Source organism: Vipera ursinii (genome assembly GCF_947247035.1).
Source record: "Vipera ursinii genome assembly, chromosome: 1".
NCBI lineage: Eukaryota > Metazoa > Chordata > Lepidosauria > Squamata > Viperidae > Vipera > Vipera ursinii.
The window spans coordinates 68,982,351-69,002,694 of NC_139512.1; the positions used below are offsets into that span (position 1 = coordinate 68,982,351).

Sequence of the window (20,344 nt, forward strand, 5' to 3'; positions counted from 1 at the left end):
TGCTCTCAGTTTGAAAGGCTAGTCCACAGGTCTGCAACCCACGGCTCCGGAGCCGCATGCAGCTCTTTCAGCTGTCTCCTGCGGCTCCCAGTCCTCTGCCATGTGCAGTCCAAAAAAAATAAAAGGTGGGACTAAAAAAAGTTCAACCAATCAATTCAAATATGCAGGGTAGGTGCATATCTCGCCTTGGCTCCACTCTTCAGTCAAACCCTGTTCTGTGCATGTGCGTATGTATGCGCATGTGCACACATTTTTTTGCGGCTCCCAGTTTTTCCTTTTGTGAGGGAACCGGTTCCGAGTGGCTCTTTCACTGTTTCAGGTTGCCGACCCCTGGGCTAGTCCTTTGTATGAAGAGCTGTCCAGCCAAAGTCCATCTTAAAAATAAAAGTCAGTCGTAAGAGGAACAGAACAGCACCTGGTCAAGAAAATGAACAGCAAAAGTTTCAAATGATCACAATTTTCTTAACAGTGGGGTGAGGCGTTATATCTCTATTTAAAGTGTGTCAATTATTTCTAAATACATACATTAGCATATACATAGACAACATGTATATTATAATTATAAAGATTGAAAACAAAGATTATTGTAATTAACTTTATTTTTTATTCATTTTAATTTCTTGGGGTGATTCTTAAGTGGCTACTGACTGCCATGATTCAAATAACAAAAGAGTCCATAAAAGACCTTCAAGTGAACAAGAAGATATTATTTCAGGTGACTGGAGTTTTAGTAATTTAGAGTTCTGTAAGCAAGAACCCACTCAAAGTGAGAGCCAATGTGTTTATGAAGGAAGGCAGCAAGCAAGCTGTAATTCTATCAGAAATTGCTTGTATATGGATTTTTTGCTAGCAAAATATGGAGAGGAATTTTGTTTTTGAAAGCCTTCAGGTACCTTCAAAACCTATCTCAGAAAGTGTAACTTTCCTGACTAGCGTGGGAGAAAAGTTGACTAGAGAGTCCCTTTGCATTGTTCTTATAGATCCTTTAATAAAATGAATAAAATTTCCATGGATATCTTTGCTTCTTGCTCTTCATTTTCTTTTTGTTGTTAATAACTACATTTATATACATATAGGACAGACATTCCTGCTTGTTTAGAGCTAACCCGATGTAATCCTGATTTATTGCTTTTTTTAAGCCTTGTTTTCCCCCACTTTATTAGCGGCTTGGATTTATCTTGTCACTTTTGCTGAGCTGCCAAAAGCAACAGCCTATTATGGGAGAAGAACATTTCTAAGCATGTCCGTGTACGTTTCGAAAAAAGAAGGCTTTGACAAACCTCCCCGTTCAGCTCAGTGGCATCCAAGTAGATCAACATAGTGAAGGCACTGGACAGAACTGTAAAATCTGTGCCCCATTATGATTACTGTGACATCCATGGCTAGATTGCAAGACTAAGTGCTTGTTCAAAAGACTTTCTCAAGAGCTTTCTGCTACCCTTCACCCTCCCTTCCTCTTAACTCTCTGAATGCACTAGTTCACTTAATGAAGCATCTCTTATCTAAGACTTTGGCTTACCTCCAATGGCAGCTCATGTTCCCTCTCTCTCCAGGATTCTCCCATTCTGTTTCTTTGTGATCCTTAATCCTAATTATCTTGCACACAGAGCTCCACTGAGAAAACGAGCTTCATCTAAATTTGGCTAGTCTAACTCAAATAGCTTAATAACAAAAGTTCGTTTTCTTTTAAAAAAAATGAGTCACTATGAGATATATTTAAACGGAGAAATAAAGCTATGTGGAAAAGTATCACTTGTTTTCTTGCTAAGAAGTGTAAAGCTATGATAATATCCACATTTATACTTAAATGGGCAATACATATATGCATACACACCCATGTGCAAGAGTGCATGAGCTGTCTAACCATAACCCATTTTATTTGTGGTATTCTTCACGACTTCTTCATTTGGAAGAGTTAGATTTATTAAGGCTCACTTGATATTCACAAAACATGACATCTAAGGATTGCTCAGTTGGTAATAATGAGGGGGGAAAAACAGCCAGTGAACAGCCAGTGACTAAAACACAAAGCTTTGGACTTCAAGACTCCAAGCGTCTTACTTTTAAAGGGAGAGCGGGGGAGAGCTAGTGATGTGAAGGGAAATAATGACAAAACGAACAAGGATAGAAACTGAAAAATTACTGCACTAAGAAATGCTGTATGCAGAGATGGTGTGCACAGTTAAACTGCTTGCTTGCACTTATCCTATATTGAGAGCAAAGTTCATGACAACAGAATGTACTAAGTAATTTTCTTGGCAGAAGAAAAAGTCCAGTGGGTTGTTTCTGTGCCTCTAATAACTTCCATTATACTGAAAGAAAGTCGGCAGATATAATTTCTCTACTCGTTATATCATCTCTTCTTCCAATATACTTTGATCTCTAAAGAAAACAGGCTACTTGTCCGTACTGAGATGCCTTATAAGGAGATGGAGGAGCAGCCCATCTTGTTCAGCAATGTGTTCTTATAGCAGAGAGCCTTTTCAGACTCTGTAATTTCACCTGTACATTCTAGGAATGATGTTTCATGAGTATATATTCATTCAAAGCTATCAACAATACCTACCAGAAATTATTTATGAGTAAACAGCTACAGTATTTAGGTTTCATATTAACACAAACTGACAAGATTATTGCTGTATAAAAGAACAGTATTTTAAAAATCATACTGAGATAAACAAACAAAATCAAATAAGTTTACAACAATGTCAATAGGAAAAATTAAGATTAAGATTAAAATTAAAATTAAGATTTAAGGTGCTGGTACTTACCTTTAAAGCCCTACATGGCTTAGGCCCGGGATACTTGCAGGACCATCTGCTGCCGGGAATGAATTCCCATCGCCCAGTATGCTCACACAAAGAAGGCCTCCTCAGGGTACCGTCGGCTAGACAATGTTGGCTTGCGACCCCCAGGGGGAGGGCCTTCTCTGTGGGATCGCCAGTCCTATGGAATCAGTTCCCCCCTGAGCTTCGGATGGCCCAAGATCTATATGTTATTGTTGTTAGCCGCCCTGAGTCCTTTGGGAGATAGGGCGGGATATAAATCCCATTAATAAATAAATAAATAAATAAATAAATAAAAATGAAAACATCAAGACTGGAACACCCTAGTAGGGATCTTATGCAGGGCAAGTGAAGCTGAGTGAAGATTTTAGTTTATAAACAAGCACAGAGGGCAACAAGTGGGAACCCTTCAGAAACACTGTGCCTAAGAGTTTTGAAGACTTAGTGATTTAAACTGAATTTATTTGGAAGCTAATCATTTTAGCAAAATGGAGCTGATCGTGTATTGCTCAGTTCCAATTCACAGTGTCACAGGCAATATTTGCAGTTTTCAAATATCTTCAGTTGGAAACTGTAAACAATTGTTTGATACAGAAATCACAAGAATATGATCTCTGAAGCCAGAAAATTTCTGCTTTTCCCCTTCATGGTGCCCTTCAGATAACTTTTTGCTTCTAATTCCCATGATTCCTAGGCAGCATGTTTGTGCTGGTTGGGAATTATAGTCCCGTTGGAGAGCATCAAATGGGAAGGTTTGAGTTAGACCAGGGGTGTCAAACTCAATTTCATCGAGGGCCGCATCAGCATTGCGGTTGCCCTCAGGGGGCCGGGTGGGTATGGTCAGGGTGGGCGTGGCCTACTGGGTGGGCGTGGCTAGAGTGCGTATGGCCTACTGGGTGGGCATGGCCAGCTCTACATCGTTCGCATCAAGGGTGCCTGTGGGGGCCTGGGCAGGAGTGGGACAGATCTGAGGGTCTCTGGCAGAAGGAGGGTCTCTGGGCCAGGGCCAAGGCAGTGGGGGCCGTTCCCTCACTCTTTCCAGGATGGCTTCGCGGGCCACATGAAACCACTTCGCGGGCCAGATCTGGCCCCCGGGCCTTGTGTTTGACATGTCTGAGTTAGAGTCACAGCAGATGCAAGAGTCTAAATCAGTAGAAGGCTTTCATATTGCAGAGTTAAATCGATGTGAACTTACTCGAGGACTGGAAGTGCAGAAAAACCAGTAGCACCAAAAAACCCTCTCATTTAATATACTAGTCATAGAGGCATTATTTTCTTGCTACCATAATTATGATCAAGTACTATTCATTCAAAACTGAATGCTCATTTGAATTGCATAATTCAAATGAGTACAAATGCCATGTAGGCTTTATGGGGAATAATCAACACTTTGAATTGCACTTGACAGCTAACTGATAATCAGGTGGCTTGGATAGCAGGGTATAGTACTAAACCAGAGAGATGGGTGCCATACAGGTTTGATAGATAAATAGATAAATACATACTGGAAGAGCAGGACTTGCCTATCACTCCTTTTGCTGCTGCATTCTGTATTCTGCTGTAGCTCCTGAGTGATTTTCAAGGGTAGCCTCATGTACAGCACACTGTAATCGCCCATCCATGAGGAGATCAAGGCATGAAAAATAATGAGAGGGCCTCCTGATCTAGGAATGGGTTCACCCGGTGCACAAGCTGCATCTGTGCAAAGGTCTTCCTGGTCACTGATGCCAGCTGCTCTCTGATTATGAGCTGAAAGTCCAGGAAGACTCCTGATTATGTACCAGGTTTGAGTGAGGTAGTGCCATGTTGTTCAGGAACAAAGATGGAAGGTTCTCAACACCAGGAGGACCAAATATCCAAAGACATTCAGTCTTGTTAGGGCTGATCCTGAGCTATTTATCTCGTTCCATACCCCAATTGCTTCCAGGTACTGGGCAAGATCTTGGCAGCATTGTTTAGTTGGCCAAGCATCAAGATGTAAACTGATTTTCATCAGTTGTAATAGTGGAAGAACCACAGGCTAGAGAAGGGTCAGGCAAGTGACACCTGAACCCACAGAAGTACATGGGATGCTTCTTAATTTTTTGGCCTGTAAAGGAAAGGAGAGAGGGATATGCTGTATATACTGTACTTTCTGACATGGAAGGTTCTGTTAATGTAACCTTAAGTATATTTAGAAGTAGCAGTTCTGGGGTTGCTTCTTGTCTGGTACTACTGGATATCGGACCCCAGACTGACCAACCACCTCCCCAAACAGCCACTGGTAAACAGTGAACAGGAGAGAGTGTTACATTTGGTGCAACCCACACATTAGGAGTTTCAGGTTCAACCTCTCCCTCCAACTAACACTGACTGGAATCAGCCACAGAGAAAGGAGGAGAATCACTAAAACTGCCTGTAAGTCAGTCGAAAAGAATGATTGATGATTTTGAAAGTCATTATGATAGCAACCCAACTCAACTTCACCATAGGGCATTGACCAATGCAACCAAAGCCATCTCAATACTGTGTTTGGACCTACAATCTGACTGAAAAGGGTCTAAATAATGGATTTTCTCAGGCTCCTCTGTAACTGCAATCTGACTAACTTCATAACAACATTTGTTAAAAAATGAAGGCTGGATATTCCAGGATAGCTAGGTCCTATGATGGCTTCTTGGATAGGGGGCAAACTATTACCTCCTTCAAGGCTAGTGGAAATACTTCCTTTCTCAAAGAGGCCAGCAGCTACCCAATTACATGACATCTCTCAAAAGCCTTTACAAGTCAGAAGGGACGAGAATGTAACAAAAGAGTTGCTGAGTTAACAATGCTAAGGATCCTGTCCACTTCCTCAGGAATTGCAGAGTTAAATTCTCCCAGACTCCTAACCAGGCATGACTGCATCTCCATCACCATGACTGGACCAAACCAGTTTAGAATAGAATAGAATAGAATAGAATAGAATAGAATAGAATAGAATAGAATAGAATAGAATAGAATAGAATAGAATAGAATTGGGAGGGATCTTGTAGGTAACCCCCTGCCCAAGCAGGAGTCTTATATGTTGAAAGAAACTTTTTTTGTAATCTTTGATTTTTGTTGCAAGTCTTTGTTCATTCTGAAACTTTGCTTTCCTGGCTACTTCGTTGCAGATTCTGGCTATCTGCTGATATTCTGCCTTAGTTATGTGTCCCTCTTTCCACTTGTTGTACCTGTTATTTTTGTCTTTGATTTTATCAGACAGATCGTTGTGTGGCCATGCTGGTTTCTTGTTAGATTTCTTGATTTTCTTTTTCAGTGGTATTGTGCTGGATTGGGCTTTTGTGATCATATTTTTCAGAGTTTCCCAAGCTTCTTGAGTTGTTTTCCCTTTTAAGATTTTCATCCAAGGAATCTTTCCCAAATTCTCTTAAAGTTTGTTAAGTCAGCTCTTTTAAAATCTAAGACTCTGATATCATTATGTTCTATTGCTTGTGTTTACATTATATTTAATTCCCGTATGACATGGTCACTCTTGCCCAAGTTTCCTATAGTTTCAACTCCTTCTATCATTTCTCTTTTCATGAGAATTAAGTCCAGTATGGCTGTCCCCTTTAGTTCCCTCATCTACCTTTTGGTCAACAAAGTTGTCAGCTAGGTTGGTCAGGAATCTATTTGATTTCTCACTTGGTGCAGAATTAGTCTTCCAGTTGATGTCAGGGTATTTGAAGTCTCCCATTACTACTGTAGTGTGTTTCCTACATATGTTTGTTAATTGGTAAGGAAAAAGTACACCTATTTTTTCTGCTTGGTTGGGTAGCCTGATAGTATATTCCTATGGCAATGTCATTCTTTTTTTCTTTTATATTATGCATTCTAGGAGGTTTTTGTCTTCGGTCTCATGCACTACTGTAACAATATAGTGGTCTTTTATATATAGTGCTACTTCACCTCCTCTTTTATGGGGTCTGGGTTTTTTTGAACAGTTATATCCTTCTGTCAGTGTGTACCAATGGGTCTCGTCCCACCAAGTTTCGGTAATTCCAATTATATCATATCTACCTTCATGTATTAATAATTTTAGTTCACCCTGTTTGTTCCCCAAACTTTGTGCATTTGTATATAGGCATTTCAAGATTTTATGTTGAGATGTTGAGACTCTAGAAAAAGTACAGAGAAGAGCAACAAAGATGATTAGGGGACTGGAGGGTACAACATATAAGGAATGGTTACTGGAATTAGGGATGTCTAGTTTAATGAAGAAAAGGACTAGGGGTGACATGATAGCAGTGTTCCAATATCTTAGGGGCTGCCACAAAGAAGAGGGAGTCAAGCTATTCTCCAAAGCACCTGAAAGCAGGACAAGAAGCAACGGAGGGAAACTAGTCAAGGAGAGAAGCACCTAGAACTAAGGTGAAACTTCCTGACAGATAGAACAACTAACCAGTGGAACAACCTGCCTCCATAAGTGGTGAATGCTCCAACACTGGAAGTTTTTAAGAAGAGACTGGACAGCCATTTGTCTGAAATGGTACAGGGTTTCCTGCCTGAGCAGAGGGTTGGACTAGATGACCTCCAAGGTCCCTTCCTATTATTATTATTATTATTATTATTATTATTATTATTATTATTATTATTATTATTATTATTGACTCTGGGTATGCTTCCCATTTCTCCTATTTGTTGTTTGAGTTTGTCTTCCTTCCAATCCCTTCTTGCCTCATTATTTGATTTGTTTTCTAGGGTTTTTTGCTTGTAATTAGGTCCTAGAGAACCTAAAGTTTGGTCACCCTCCCCTCTCAATTTTAATTTAAAGCCTTCCTAATAAGTTGAACCAGGTGTTTTCCGAAAACATTCCTCCCAGTTTTTGTAAGGTGCAGCCCGTCCCTTGCCAAAATCCATCATGGAGGTAATGCAGACCATGGTCCAGGAATCCAAAGTTCTTTTGATAACACTAACCCTTTAGCCAATGGTTCACTTCTAGAATCTTTTGTTCTCTTATGGGATGTTGACCTTTCATTGACAGTACAGATGAAAAAACTACTTGTGCACCTAACTCCTTGACCTTCTTGCCTAGCTATTCGTAATCACTTGATATTCTTTTCAGGTCCATTTTGGTGTTGTTCCTCCCTACATGTAGTAGCAGAAAAGGGTAGTAATCTGTGGGTTTTATTATTTCGGTTAGGTTCTCGGCCACATCTTTGATTCTTGCTCCAGGGAGGCAACATACCTCTCTTGATTGGCTGCCTGGCCTACAGATGGCTGATTCTGTTCCCTTGAGAACAGAATCTCCTATTACCAACACTCATCTTTTTTTCTTGGGGAGTTACCAGGTACTTTTCTATCTATCACAGGAGCACTTGATGTTGTTACTATTTGGAGGACATTTGATGATGCTTCTTTTCCAGGTGTCTGCTTGTTTTCTTCCAAGGACAGTCTATGAAATTGATTGCTCAGCACCAGTGGGGCTGCATCAGAGTGGGTTGGATTGGAGAGGGGGTTTTCTTCTCCTAGGTTTGTGTTTTTTCTTCTATGGGTGACATGTTTCCATCTCTTTTCTTCTTCTAAGGAGTCAGTTCTTTTATAAGTTGTTTGACCATTATTGTGTTCAATTTGGGCGTGTTCTTCTTGCAAGGTTTGGGGGTTTCTTGCTTTGTGGGTTGAGTCTCAAAGCGGTTAGAGTTTTCTCTAGACCTTTTACTTTTTCCTCTAGTAGCACAATTAGTTTACATTTGGTACATTCATAGTTTGGTTCTTCTATGGGCATAAGCATATACATGGAGCACGTTTTGCAGATCACAGCAGCATTGGTTTCTTTTTCCATGCATCTGGTGTCCTGTTGCCATTCACAGTCACCCGTCTACTGGTGTGCTGCCGTTGGTGTCCAACTCAACAAGAAGACTGAGTTACTTGTAAAAACAAACCTAAACCTAGACTGCTTTCCATTTTTAGTATTTTAAAGATAATACAGTATTGTGTTTAAAGCCTTAATGCTTGAAAACTATATGTGTATTTTCCCCCCTTCTCTTATTAATTGTTCTTTCTACATTAACTTTCTCTATTTTTTTTACAGCTAGAACATTGGTTTTAACACATTTTACCCTATATCTCTGTCACTTTGGTAAGCAAGGATCTACATTATATTCAGACACACTGTGCACAAAAGTTAAACACCGTATGACAGAATCGTTTTGAACATTTGAGGATTAGCTATATTAAGTATTCCATCAAGAGGTTGCTGATACTGGTTACAATTAGTTACAGTGTCAGAAGTGATTGTTACCTTTAGGCAACTGTAAATCTAATGAAAATGTAATCTTTTCACCACATTCTTCAGCCAGACTTCCAGAGGGATTTCCAACGATAAGATACCATTACCATTATGTGGAACAAACAAAGACAAGGCATACAAAATGTAGCCATAGCCCCTTCTAAAATACAAAAGGTCTGGAATAGTTGTGTTTTAGGTCACAATTTTAAGTACACATGTTTGATGTACACATATAGAAAATTGTACATAATTTTTAGCACTCAGGGTTATAAGGTCCGTGGGACCATTGTAGTTTGCTCTAAATAAACAGAAGTAGGGGAATATTGATAAAATGATTACGATAGATAAGCTTTAAAAAGCAGAATCTTTTTTTTCAGCACAAGTTTTGTAATATGAAATTATTGAAATCTTTCAGCCACGGAGGGGTGAAAAAAGAATCAAAATTGCAAACATGATGAAACCATAATTCCACCTTTCCTTTTTGTGAATTTTAATAAATTAAATCTAATTGCCCAATCTTTTAAACACTGTCATTTCCACCAATATAAAGTATCTGTGAAAATAGAATAAACATTAATTTCATGGGTGTGCGTGCGCGCGTGCTCAAAATTCAGCCATCTGAGAAAAACGTATAAGATTATGACTCCTGTAGGTTTATGTGAATGGAGAAAGAGAGGTTTTTTGATAGGTTTTTAAGGGCCACTTTAAAGGAAAATACGAGAGAAAGAAGCAGGCATGTTTTTCCACGAAGGCAGCTTTTTCTGCCTATCAAAGCCGAAGCGTCAACCGGCTAACAGAAATGCTTTGGATGCGTTGTTTTCTTCTCCAATGTGTGGTTTGGTGCTTATGGACAAATAGGAATTTCTCCTTTCGTTCCAGGGTAGGCGGGGGGGGGGAGAAAATGGGAAACACTAATAACAGGTATTGAAACACCGCACTACCGACCACGTCCCTCCGTACTGTGCAACCAAACAACCAGAGCGAGGCACTTATATTGGTTCCGGAATTGGGAGGCGGAGATCTCACCAATGATGGCACCTTCTCTGACCTATTGTAGCAGCCACTTCCAATAGTCTGAACCAATTAAACAAAGGTAGGCGAAGAAAGTGGGGGGGGGGGAGGGGGAGAAAAAAACCACCGTGCAAACCCAAACGCTTCGGAAACGAAAAGGTGGAGCGAGGTTTTTGACAGGCGTAAACGTTCGCCAATTATTTCGAGGAGTTCTTGCCGAAGTCAGCGAATGCCTCGGGAAGCTCGGAGAGGGGAAGCAGAGAAGTAGTTGAGGAGGTGGGAGCTGTTGTTAGGGAGAGGGAGACAGCGCGGCTTGGCGGCTTAGCAGAAGCTGAAGGGAGGAGGAGGAGGAGGAGGAGGAGGAGGCGGTAGAGCAGGTGAGACTGAGCGACCGGCCCGGGAAACTGCCTGGGTGGGGCTCGGCGGAGGGAAGGGGCTTCCGAAGACCCGGCGCGAAGCTCGTCTCCTCGGCGGGCAGAGCGGGAGAGCTGCGCCGAAAGGCCCGGCGGGCGGAGTGGAGCGAAGCCGAGGGGCGGGCTTGGGCTCCTTTTTGCCCCCGAAGCGCCGGGGTGAGTCTCCGGAGGGAAGGAGCGGCGGGGAGAGCGAGAGCCGGGCGGGCGGAGGAAAGGAGGAAGGGGCGAGCCAGCCTGCCGGGGGCGGCCGACGAATGCCTTCGGGCGGGGGAGGCCGGGAGGGGGCGGCCGGCCAAGGCCCCCTTGAGCCCGGCTGGAGCGCCGAAGGCACCGGGGTGCTGGAAGCGCGGGACTGGGAGGCTTTTCTGCTCCGCCGGAGGAAGGCGGGGGCCAAGGGGTTAACCGGCGGGCTGGGTCCTGGGCGAGGCGGCGGCAGGGCAGTCCGGGGAAAAAGCGGGCGGCCAGGCGTCCTGGGCGAGGAAGGGAAGGGAAGGGAAGGGAAGGGAAGGGGCGCGGGAAGCCGGAGCGGGAGGGGGGTCGCGCCGCGGGAAGAGCGCCGCAGCATCCCTCGGAGCCGGGCAGCGAGGCCGACCTCGGGGAGAGGAGTTGTCACCCCTGGGTGGTTGTGGCGGCGCCCCTGGCTGCCCTGCCTTCGCGGGTTAGGCCTCGGCTTGGGCCGGTTGGCTTTCTGGAGGAATGCTGCCAGTTGGCTTCCTCTGCGTTTTCTGGTTTGTGGGGATCCTTTTGCTGAACCCTCACTTCGCAGTCCAAAGCAGGGCTGGGATTGGAGTCCGGGAAGGAAAGCGCTGATAAGTTAATTACCCCTAATTTCTTGTTCTTAACTCAGGCTTCCTAAGAAATAGATTTGGTGTGTTGGGGGGGGTCAAGTCAGTGAGGTTAAACTTTAAAAGATCTGTGAAACAGGTGTGGATTTCAGTCACGATGGGATCACTCTGGCCTTTAAGGAAAAAAAAATTACACATTTTCTAGATAAAGAATTGGAAAAAAAACCCTACAAAAATAATGCAAGCTCACTCATAGGCACTTGATTTTATGTGTAATGTTGCCCATTTTCTCACAGAATGGCAATAACAAATCCTCGTCACTTTGCTTAGCTGCGAGAATAGCAAAAGTGAAGAACGTTCATTTTTTTCTTCTTCAAAGGGGTTAAATGAATTTATATTTTAGTATTTGGGAGAGCGCTCACTTTGTGAAAATCCATTGCTTCCTTTTCTTACAGCAGCTCTCATCCAGACCTCCTTAATCCAAAAGATTTATGTAACCTGTACATTAATATTTTATAAATCTGTAAAAAAAAAAGAATATGTTTTGTTTTATGTGTGGATTGTCATGCTTTCTGAGCCTCTCTCTTCCTTGCTTCACCATTCAGTAATGCATTTGCAGTGATTTTGCTGCCTCGTTTCAGTGTGTTGGAAAATAACTTAAACATTTTGAAGTTCCCACACTGTGTATATGTGGCTTTGAGCACAGGAGAGGAAGCACTATTTATACATTTGTGTAGCATTGGCATTTGTTTGTAGTTACTATCTGCCACAAAAGATAATGAAGAAGAATATTTTCAACTTCCCTTAATTCTTGTCAAAAGCCTTACAAAACCTATCATGGTATCTATTTTATGCCTGACACAGAAAAACAGCAATGACCATTAACATTTTTCCACTGTATTGTTGGACTGTTATTCTTTCACTTAAGGAAACACTGAATGACATCATGATCAACATATTGCAAAGATAAAATTGTTCATTCTTTCAATTTGTAATATTTGTTTCTTACTAAGCTTTCTGTACAAATGTGGAAGAAGAGTAAAGCCATCGTTCTTACATATAATATGCAAAAAAAATTTCTACAGTAGACTTTTAACATGTAGGATAATGAACCTTTTTATACTAAAAGAACTATTTTTAATCAAATATTTATTTTACTCTTTGGTGAAAAGTACACAGTGATAAGGAAAATAAATTTTATTGTGATGCCTTGCATCTTCCTACATGTTTATTTACTGGATTAACGCACCCTGATTAGATAATCTATGCTAAGCTCAAACGTCTGAAACATTAGTGCCCAAAGCCAGACACCGTTAAATAAGATTTTAAATTAAGTTTGAAATCTTATAAAGCAACATTTTCTTCTAGCTTCTAATTCTTAGCCATCACAGATTAACAGACAAGTGATTAGCCAAGATAGATGAATTATGGTACACCACTTAATATATCTAAGTACTTGAGAGCTGTTAGGTGATACAACTTAGTTCATAGTCCTGTGTTTCATTTAAAGAACCGTGGCTGAAGAAACTAAACATTTTTGCCAAATTGTTAGTGCATATATCAATCTGTCAAAAGTGTTGTGTCTAAAGTTTTACATGGAATTGCTCAACTTTGTATTTAGGAGCTCTAAGATTGGAAGTACTGAAAATATTTTAATTAAATCCAGAGCCACTTGGAAAATGTCCTTGGCTCTAGATTAGTTTAGGATAGGCAGTTCCCAATTCCAGAGTAGTAAAAGTATTTCTGAGTGATCCAAATGTTTATTCATAAAAAAAAATTGGATTTAGATAAGACATAAAATTAATGTGCTTTTTTCTACGCATTCCTGTGGGTGCTGCATCCTGTGCAGAGGGCTGTGTTTGCCTCCATTGCTATCTTTGCTCGCCTATGCAAGCAATCTTTTTCTTACCTGGTATAAAGGAAAACACTGGATAAGGGACTATAATGAACACTGTTATTTTTCATCCTCACTACCTCTGGATGCAATCACCAGTGTGTACATTAGAATGTGTGTGTGTGTGTGTGTCTGCCTGCAATTAGTGCAGGTTCGCATCCCACCAGGCTCAAGGTTGACTCAGCCTTCCATCCTTCCGAGGTAGGTAAAATGAGGACCCAGATTGTTGGGGGCAATTAAGCTGACTTTGTAATAATGCCGCTTGGGGTGTGTGTGTGAAAGCCCTAATAAGCAGGCATATACATAGAATGAAGGCTACTGCTAAGCTTGTAAGCCGCCCTGAGTCTTCAGAGAAGGGCGGGATATAAATGGAATTACAACAACAACAAAAGTACTGGAAATAAGGAAAAGATTGGTGGCAAAAAGAGGTGTACATTCCTCACTCAGCTCTGTTTACTTTTCCTTTTAAACTTTCCTTAATTTCTTGGTATTTTAAAAGTATAGTATAAAAAGCCACATTGCTAATGTCTTTTTTTTTCCTAATTTGCAATTATTTGGGCTTGTATGCCAAGGAAAATGGTCATCTGAAATACAGATGGCAGCAAGAGCAGGTCATTGTATCACCTCTGTCATGATGATCTTATTTTTGGCTGAGAAAAATAGTGCAAAGAGCACCAGTAGTTGGGAGAATGGGTACGTTTTTAACCTTGCATACTGTATGCAGGGGTAGGTAGGTAGATTTTGTGCCATCAAGTGGACTCCTGGACCGACTTAGATTTTGTCCATGATGATCTGTCCCTTGAGATCTTCCAACCGTACATCCATTGCCACAATCATCACCGTGTTGGTTCTCTTCTCTTCCCTTCCACTTTTGCTAGCATTATGTATTTCTCAGGAGAGCTAAATCCTCATGTAATACACCTAAAATATTATAGTTTGAGCCTGTTCATTTGTACCTCAAGAATTGTGGATTGATTCATTTGTTTTCTTCTCAAGAGCCATTGCTCAAAAGTGCCGATACTCTTCCTATCCTGCTTCTTCAAAATCCAAGTTTGCTTCCATAGAGAGTCACAGGGAATATCTTTGCTTGTGCTATTCTGAATTTTGTAGGTTTAGACACTTTACAGCATCTGAATGTCTATTCCAATACCTTCATGGCTAAGTGCTAGTCTGTAGGGTATTTCTTGTATAGTTGTTTCTTTACTGTTAATGGCTGATCCTAAAAGAGAGAAGCTATCTATCACTTCAGCATCTTCAGTGTTAAGTTGCCAGCAGATTTAAAGTAATATAGTGCATCTTCCTGGGTCCTTGTACAAAGACTCTTGGAGGTGTCCAGTAAATCCTTTCCTTTACACTCTTTATTGAAGGACTTTTCAAATTGGCTATGGACACAGAACAGTAGTCTCCATGTAGCCGAGAAGCATGTTTTAGGAGCAGCAAAGCATAAGAGCTAGAATGAGAGAGATATAAAGCAAACTGATGGGCAAGTAGGATAAATGTAAAAGAAAAGGGTGCAGTAAGTGACTCAATGAGAAGAACAGATACAGTTGTCTTATGCGAACTATAGGTAAAGGTAAAGGTTACCCCGCACATGTGTGCTAGTTGTTTCCGACTCTAGGGGCTGGTGCTCATCTCCGTTTCAAAGCCGAAGAGCCAGCGCTTGTCCGAGTACGTCTCCGTGGTCATGTGGCCGGCATGACTGGATGCCAAAGGCGCACGGAACGCTGTTACCTTCCCACCGTAGTGGTCCCTATTTTTCTACTTGCATTTTTACGTGCTTTCGAACTGCTAGGTTGGCAGAAGCTGGGACGAGTAACAGGTGCTCACTCTGTTATGCGGCACTCGGGATTTGACCTGCCAAACTGCCGACCATCTGATCGACAAGCTCAGCATCCTAACCCACTGAGCCACCGCGTCCCTATGCAAACTATAAATTTTGTTAAATCTTGGATCTGGCCTGTTTGAAAAATGTGATAGCACAAGAACATGGATTTGAGGGAACGACTTTAAATCCCCATCACTATCGAATTGCAAATCATTTGTACATCTTTAAAAGATATAGTTCTTTTCAATTCTGTTAAGAATGCAGAAGTATAGATCTGAGGCATAAATCTTTATGGACCCTGTTATGATTTGATGCTTGTTCCAATGATATTCCATCTTTAATGTAGAACATTACAACAACGTATTAAGTAATGAAAAAAAATCCATATCCCCCAAACAGTAAAAAGAATACAATAGTGAAGTAGTGGTATAGTGGTTGATATGTTACACTGGAATTGGAGTCTGGTTTGAATGGATGATTTAGAGTCATTCTTACATGTTATTTTAGAGAGAGATTACGGAATAATCAGCTGCCTTGAGGCAATAGGAAAACGTAAGATACAAATATAGTTATAATAAAATATGATATAATCCTGGCAACCTCAAACTCTAAAATACTTTATTAAATAAGAGTCCAAGTTCAGAAATAGTGGTACATGTATTGATAAAGACACCATTAGAGAGAGAGAGAGAGAGACTGTTGCCTTTGTTGACACTAATATGTTGAAACATTTTCAGTGCTAAACTATTCCATCTTGTTTCATTTCCCCCAACTGAGAGGAGATGACATAAAGCATGAGAGAGGCCAAAGTGTTGCAAGATGAGTAAGTGTCAGAGACGATTGTAACATTGATGTAACACTGGTAATTGTGGAATCGTTTGGCTATAATACCTCAGTAACAGTTTATTTATTTTAATCCCATTTATATCCCGCCCTTCTCCGAAGACTCAGGGCGGCTTACACTCTAAGCACAAATCAATGTGCTTAGCAATAGCCTTCATTCTATGTATATGCCTGCTTATTAGGGCTTTTGCCCCCCCCCCCCAAGCGGCATTATAGCAATGCTTCCTAAACCCGGGTAAATTACCTCAAATTGGTAGAGGTGGGTTTTCTCTGAGCGTGGCAGTTGAACCCCTTACTCAATCACAAAGGGATATTTAAATTGACTTAAACTGTTTTACCTACATTGAGCAAAAAGGAGTTTCTAATAAGCAGTTCTGAGTAATGAAGGGGAAAAAATAGGAAGCAGTGGTTTATAGTATTAAATTTGTGGTGTGGCTACTTAGATAACATACAGTTGCAAGAAAAAGTATGTGAACCCTTTGGGATTATGTGGAGTTTTGCATGAATTGGCCAAAAATGCGCTCTAAACGTCATGTAAGTCAACAATAGAAAAACACAGTCTGCTTAAAATAATACTACACAAACAGCTGTTGTCATGTTTTAATTGAACATAAGATGTAAACATTCACAGTGCAGGGTGGAAAAAGTATGTGAACCTTTGGACTTATTAACTGGTTGACCCTCCTTTGGCAGCAATAACCTCAACCAAACGTTTCCTGTAGTTGCCCATCAGACCTGCACAATGATCTGGAGTAATTTTGGACCACTCTTCTTCACAAAACTGTTTCAGTGTAGCAATATTCTTGGGATGTCTGGTGTGAATCGGTCTCTTAAGGTCATGCCACAGCATTTCAATCGGGTTGAGGTCAGGACTCTGACTGGGCCACTCCAGAAGGCGTATTCTGTTCTGTTGAAGCCATTGTTTTGTTGAATTACTTGTATGCTTTGGGTCATTGTCCTGTTGCATCACCCATCCTCTGCGGAGCTTCAGTTGGCAGACAGATTGTCGTATGTTTTTCTGCAAAATGTCCTGATAAACTCTGGAATTCATTTTCCCATCAATGACAACAATCCGTCCAGGCCCTGAGGCAGCAAAGCAGCCCCAAACCATGATGCTCCCTCCGCCATGTTTTATGGTGGGGATGAAGTTTTGATGTTGGTGTGCTGTGCCTTTTTTTCTCCACACATAGTGTTGTGTGTTTTTCCCAAACAACTCAATTTTGGTTTCATATGTCCACAGTATATTTTTCCAGTAGTGCTGTGGAACATCCAGGTGCTCTTTTGCAAACTTCAAACGTGCTGCAATATTTTTTTTGGACAGCAATGGCTTCTTCCATGGTGTCCTTCCATGTACTCCATTCTTGTTTAATGTTTCCTTATTGTAGATTTGTCAAGAAAAATGTTAGCATGTGCCAGAGATTTCTGTAGGTCTTTAGCTGACACTCTAGGATTCTTCTTTACCTCATTAAGCATTATGCGCTGTGCTCTTGCAGTCATTTTTACAGGACGACCACACCTAGGCAGAGTAGCAACAGTGCTAAACTTTCTCCATTTGTAGACAGTCTGTCTTACCGTGGACACATGAACATCAAGGCTTTTGGAGATACTTTCGTAACCCTTTCCAGCTTCATGCAAGTCAACAATTCTTGATCGTAGGTCTTCTGAGAGCTCTTTTCTGTGAGGCATGGTTCACATCAGACAGTGCTTCTTGAGACCAGTAAACCCAAAACAGGTGTGTGTTTTTAAAGGGCAGGACAGCTGTCAGCAACACATCCAATATCATCACACTGATTGGAGTCAAGGTTGGCTCACTCCTGGCTCCACTTAGCTCTTGGAGAAGTCATTAGGCTAGGGGTTCACATACTTTTTCCACCCTGCACTGTGAATGTTTCCATCTTATGTTCAATTAAAACATGACAACAGCTAATGTTTGTGTAGTATTATTTTAAGCAGACTGTGTTTTTCTATTGTTGTGACTTACATGACGTTTAGAGCGCATTTTATGGCCACTTCATGCAAAACTCCACGTAATCCCAAAGGGTTCACATACTTTTTCTTGCAACTGTATCAGTAGTATTAAATCAGAATTTTTTTTATTGATATAACTAATCTTTGGCCTTATAAGCTTCCTTTTTAAGGAGTCAGTTTAGCATTTGGGAAACTCAAATAATATTACTTTGTGGGCTTTTGTCAGAAAGCAAGGAAGAAATCAGGAAAGTCCAACCTTAGCAAGTTTGAGAATTCCCAGAATTCCCCAGCCATCCCATGGGGAATTCTGGGAATTGAAGTCCACATTTGAAGTTAAAATTGTCATGGTCGGATATCCCTGGTATAAATTGTGTGAATAATAATCTCAGAGATATGACACTAATATCCAAGCATGTGTCAGCATTTAGTACAAGGAAGACAAAATGGTGTGGAAAGCCAGGCTTTTCCCAGATATCATTCTCTGCTGACTTTATTCATCATTGCCAGTAGTACAACAACATCTGAAAAATTCAAGTTTTGCTTTAAGTAGTGTACCGGTAATTGCCTATGGAGAGATCCTACCATATTATGGAGGCATTAATGTTGTGATTCATTTCTAGTGGAGGGTAAAAAAGAAAGGCAATGTTAGTGATCATGTACCTTAAAAACATAAAGAAATCCCATTTATAATTGCTATCAAAAAGATTAGCAGGTACTTCTTCATAATTGTATTTCTTTTCTATTTTCTTATTCATTAATCTCAATTTCTTTGTTTATTTTCTAACATTTGCAGTATTTTATCTTGTTAAAGTTCTTTAATAAAATTATATTAAAAACATTAAAAACAAACTCATTTAAGAATAATGATTCTCTGTGAGAAAAGTGCTGGCATGTATACTGTCGCACTTTTGAGCATCAGTGCACTCATGAGACCACGTTAGATCATTTACACAATTGCTATTGCTTTTTTTGTTTGCTTTAAAAACAAGTAGAGCAGGGGTGTCAAACTCAATTTCATTGAGGGCCGCATCAGCACTGTAGTTGCCCTCAGGGGGTCGGGTGGGTATGGCCAGGGTGGGCGTGGCCTACTGGGTAGGCGTGGCTAGAGTGCGTATGGTTGGGCGTGGCCAGCTCTACATCGTTCGCATCAAGGGTGCCTATGGGGGCCTGGGCAGGAGTGGGACAGATCTGAGGGTCTCTGGCAGAAGGAGAGTCTCTGGGCCAGGGCCAAGGCAGTGGGGGCCATTCCCTCACTGTTTCCAGGATGGCTTCGCGGGCCACATGAAACCACTTCACGGGCCGGATCCGGCCCCCGGGCCTTGTGTTTGACATGTCTGAAGTAGAGAGTAGTTTCATTTGGCTGCTATGGGAGTGCACACCATTTTAAGTCCATGTTCCTTGAACATGGACTTTCCCTAATCATTTTTGGGAGGGCGGTTTTTTTGTCTCCTGTATGCAAATCAATGGATACGTTATTTGCATACACATGTCCTGCTGGCTAGATGCGCAAAAAGTATTTCTTGGAATGGGAACAGAAGACACTTTAAAAATTTTGTGCAAATGTCACTAAACACTAACAATCATTTTATGGTCACACCCATGACACTTTAAAGTTTGAGGATCTGCAAAGTCCTTGCTAAATCTAGGCTGAATGACAAAGCCAAAAAGTATGCCTAAAATATGAAATGTTGCTGCTGTTCTAGGAACATAAATCCTATTTCAGTTCAAGGACTGAATTGACTCTAAGCAAATACATATCCAGATGGAGAGGGAAATATCATATACCGAGCATGGCCAGATCCTAGACTCAACAGGGACACAATAGTGAACATGCATCTCATAATTTTTTTTCTGTTTTCCATATATGTGCACATATTTCCCATTTGGTGTCACCCCACATACAAACACACATGTTTTTGCTGAAAGTTTTTCCCCCTCCTCCTCTGTAATGCCTTCTTCCCCTCCCAGTGAAAGAGTGGTACCATACACCAGTGTTTCCCAACCTTAGGAACTTGAAGATGCGTGGACTTCAACTCCCAGAATTCCCCAGCCAGCTATGCTGGCTGGGGAATTCTGGGAGTTGAAGTCCACGCATCTTCAAGTTCCTAAGGTTGGGAAACACTGCCATACACCAGTGTGTTTCTAAAATAGTAGGTGGAAGTATTTTTAAATCCTTAAATATGAGGGAAGATTTTGCTTTTTATTAGCTTCTGACTGGAGAGAAGCGGTTGTCACTTTCCTTAAGAATTATGGTGAGCCTGTGGGGACTCAGTCAAAGCTAGGAACAAGGGTGGGTGGTAACTGGATTTTGGAAGAGAGACCTTGCTAAATGGATGAGTCTCTGTGGGTCCTATTCAGCAGGAAGAAAATGATCTAAGATTTTAGTAATATGCTTTTAATTCCCACTTAGGTAAGACTACAGATGAATGAGATTAATACTTTATGGCAAAAAGAAATCCTAGACAGGATCTCTGCTTTCCTCTTGGGACATCAATTTTTATTGTTTGGGGTGGATCAAACTTTTCTGTGCATAGTTGTGGATGAATAAATAATACTTTATGCTTCTAAATAAATGTTTCTTATGATT

General features: G+C 41.1%; 1 protein-coding gene across 8 annotated transcripts in view; it reads left to right on the forward strand.

Annotated features, from left to right (window-relative positions):
- Positions 1 to 10,320: 10,320 nt before the first annotated feature.
- Positions 10,321 to 20,344, forward strand: part of NUMB (NUMB endocytic adaptor protein) — an 88,180-nt gene continuing 78,156 nt past the window's right edge. For 6 of the 8 annotated variants that reach the window (XM_083350542.1, XM_083350547.1, XM_083350545.1 and 3 more), the window contains exon 1: positions 10,336 to 10,406. The gene's annotated coding sequence lies outside the window, so the exon portion shown is untranslated. Of the gene's footprint in view, positions 10,407 to 10,533; positions 10,599 to 20,344 lie in introns of those variants that run through there. The other 2 variants (XM_083350543.1, XM_083350544.1) reach the window with 2 other exon arrangements.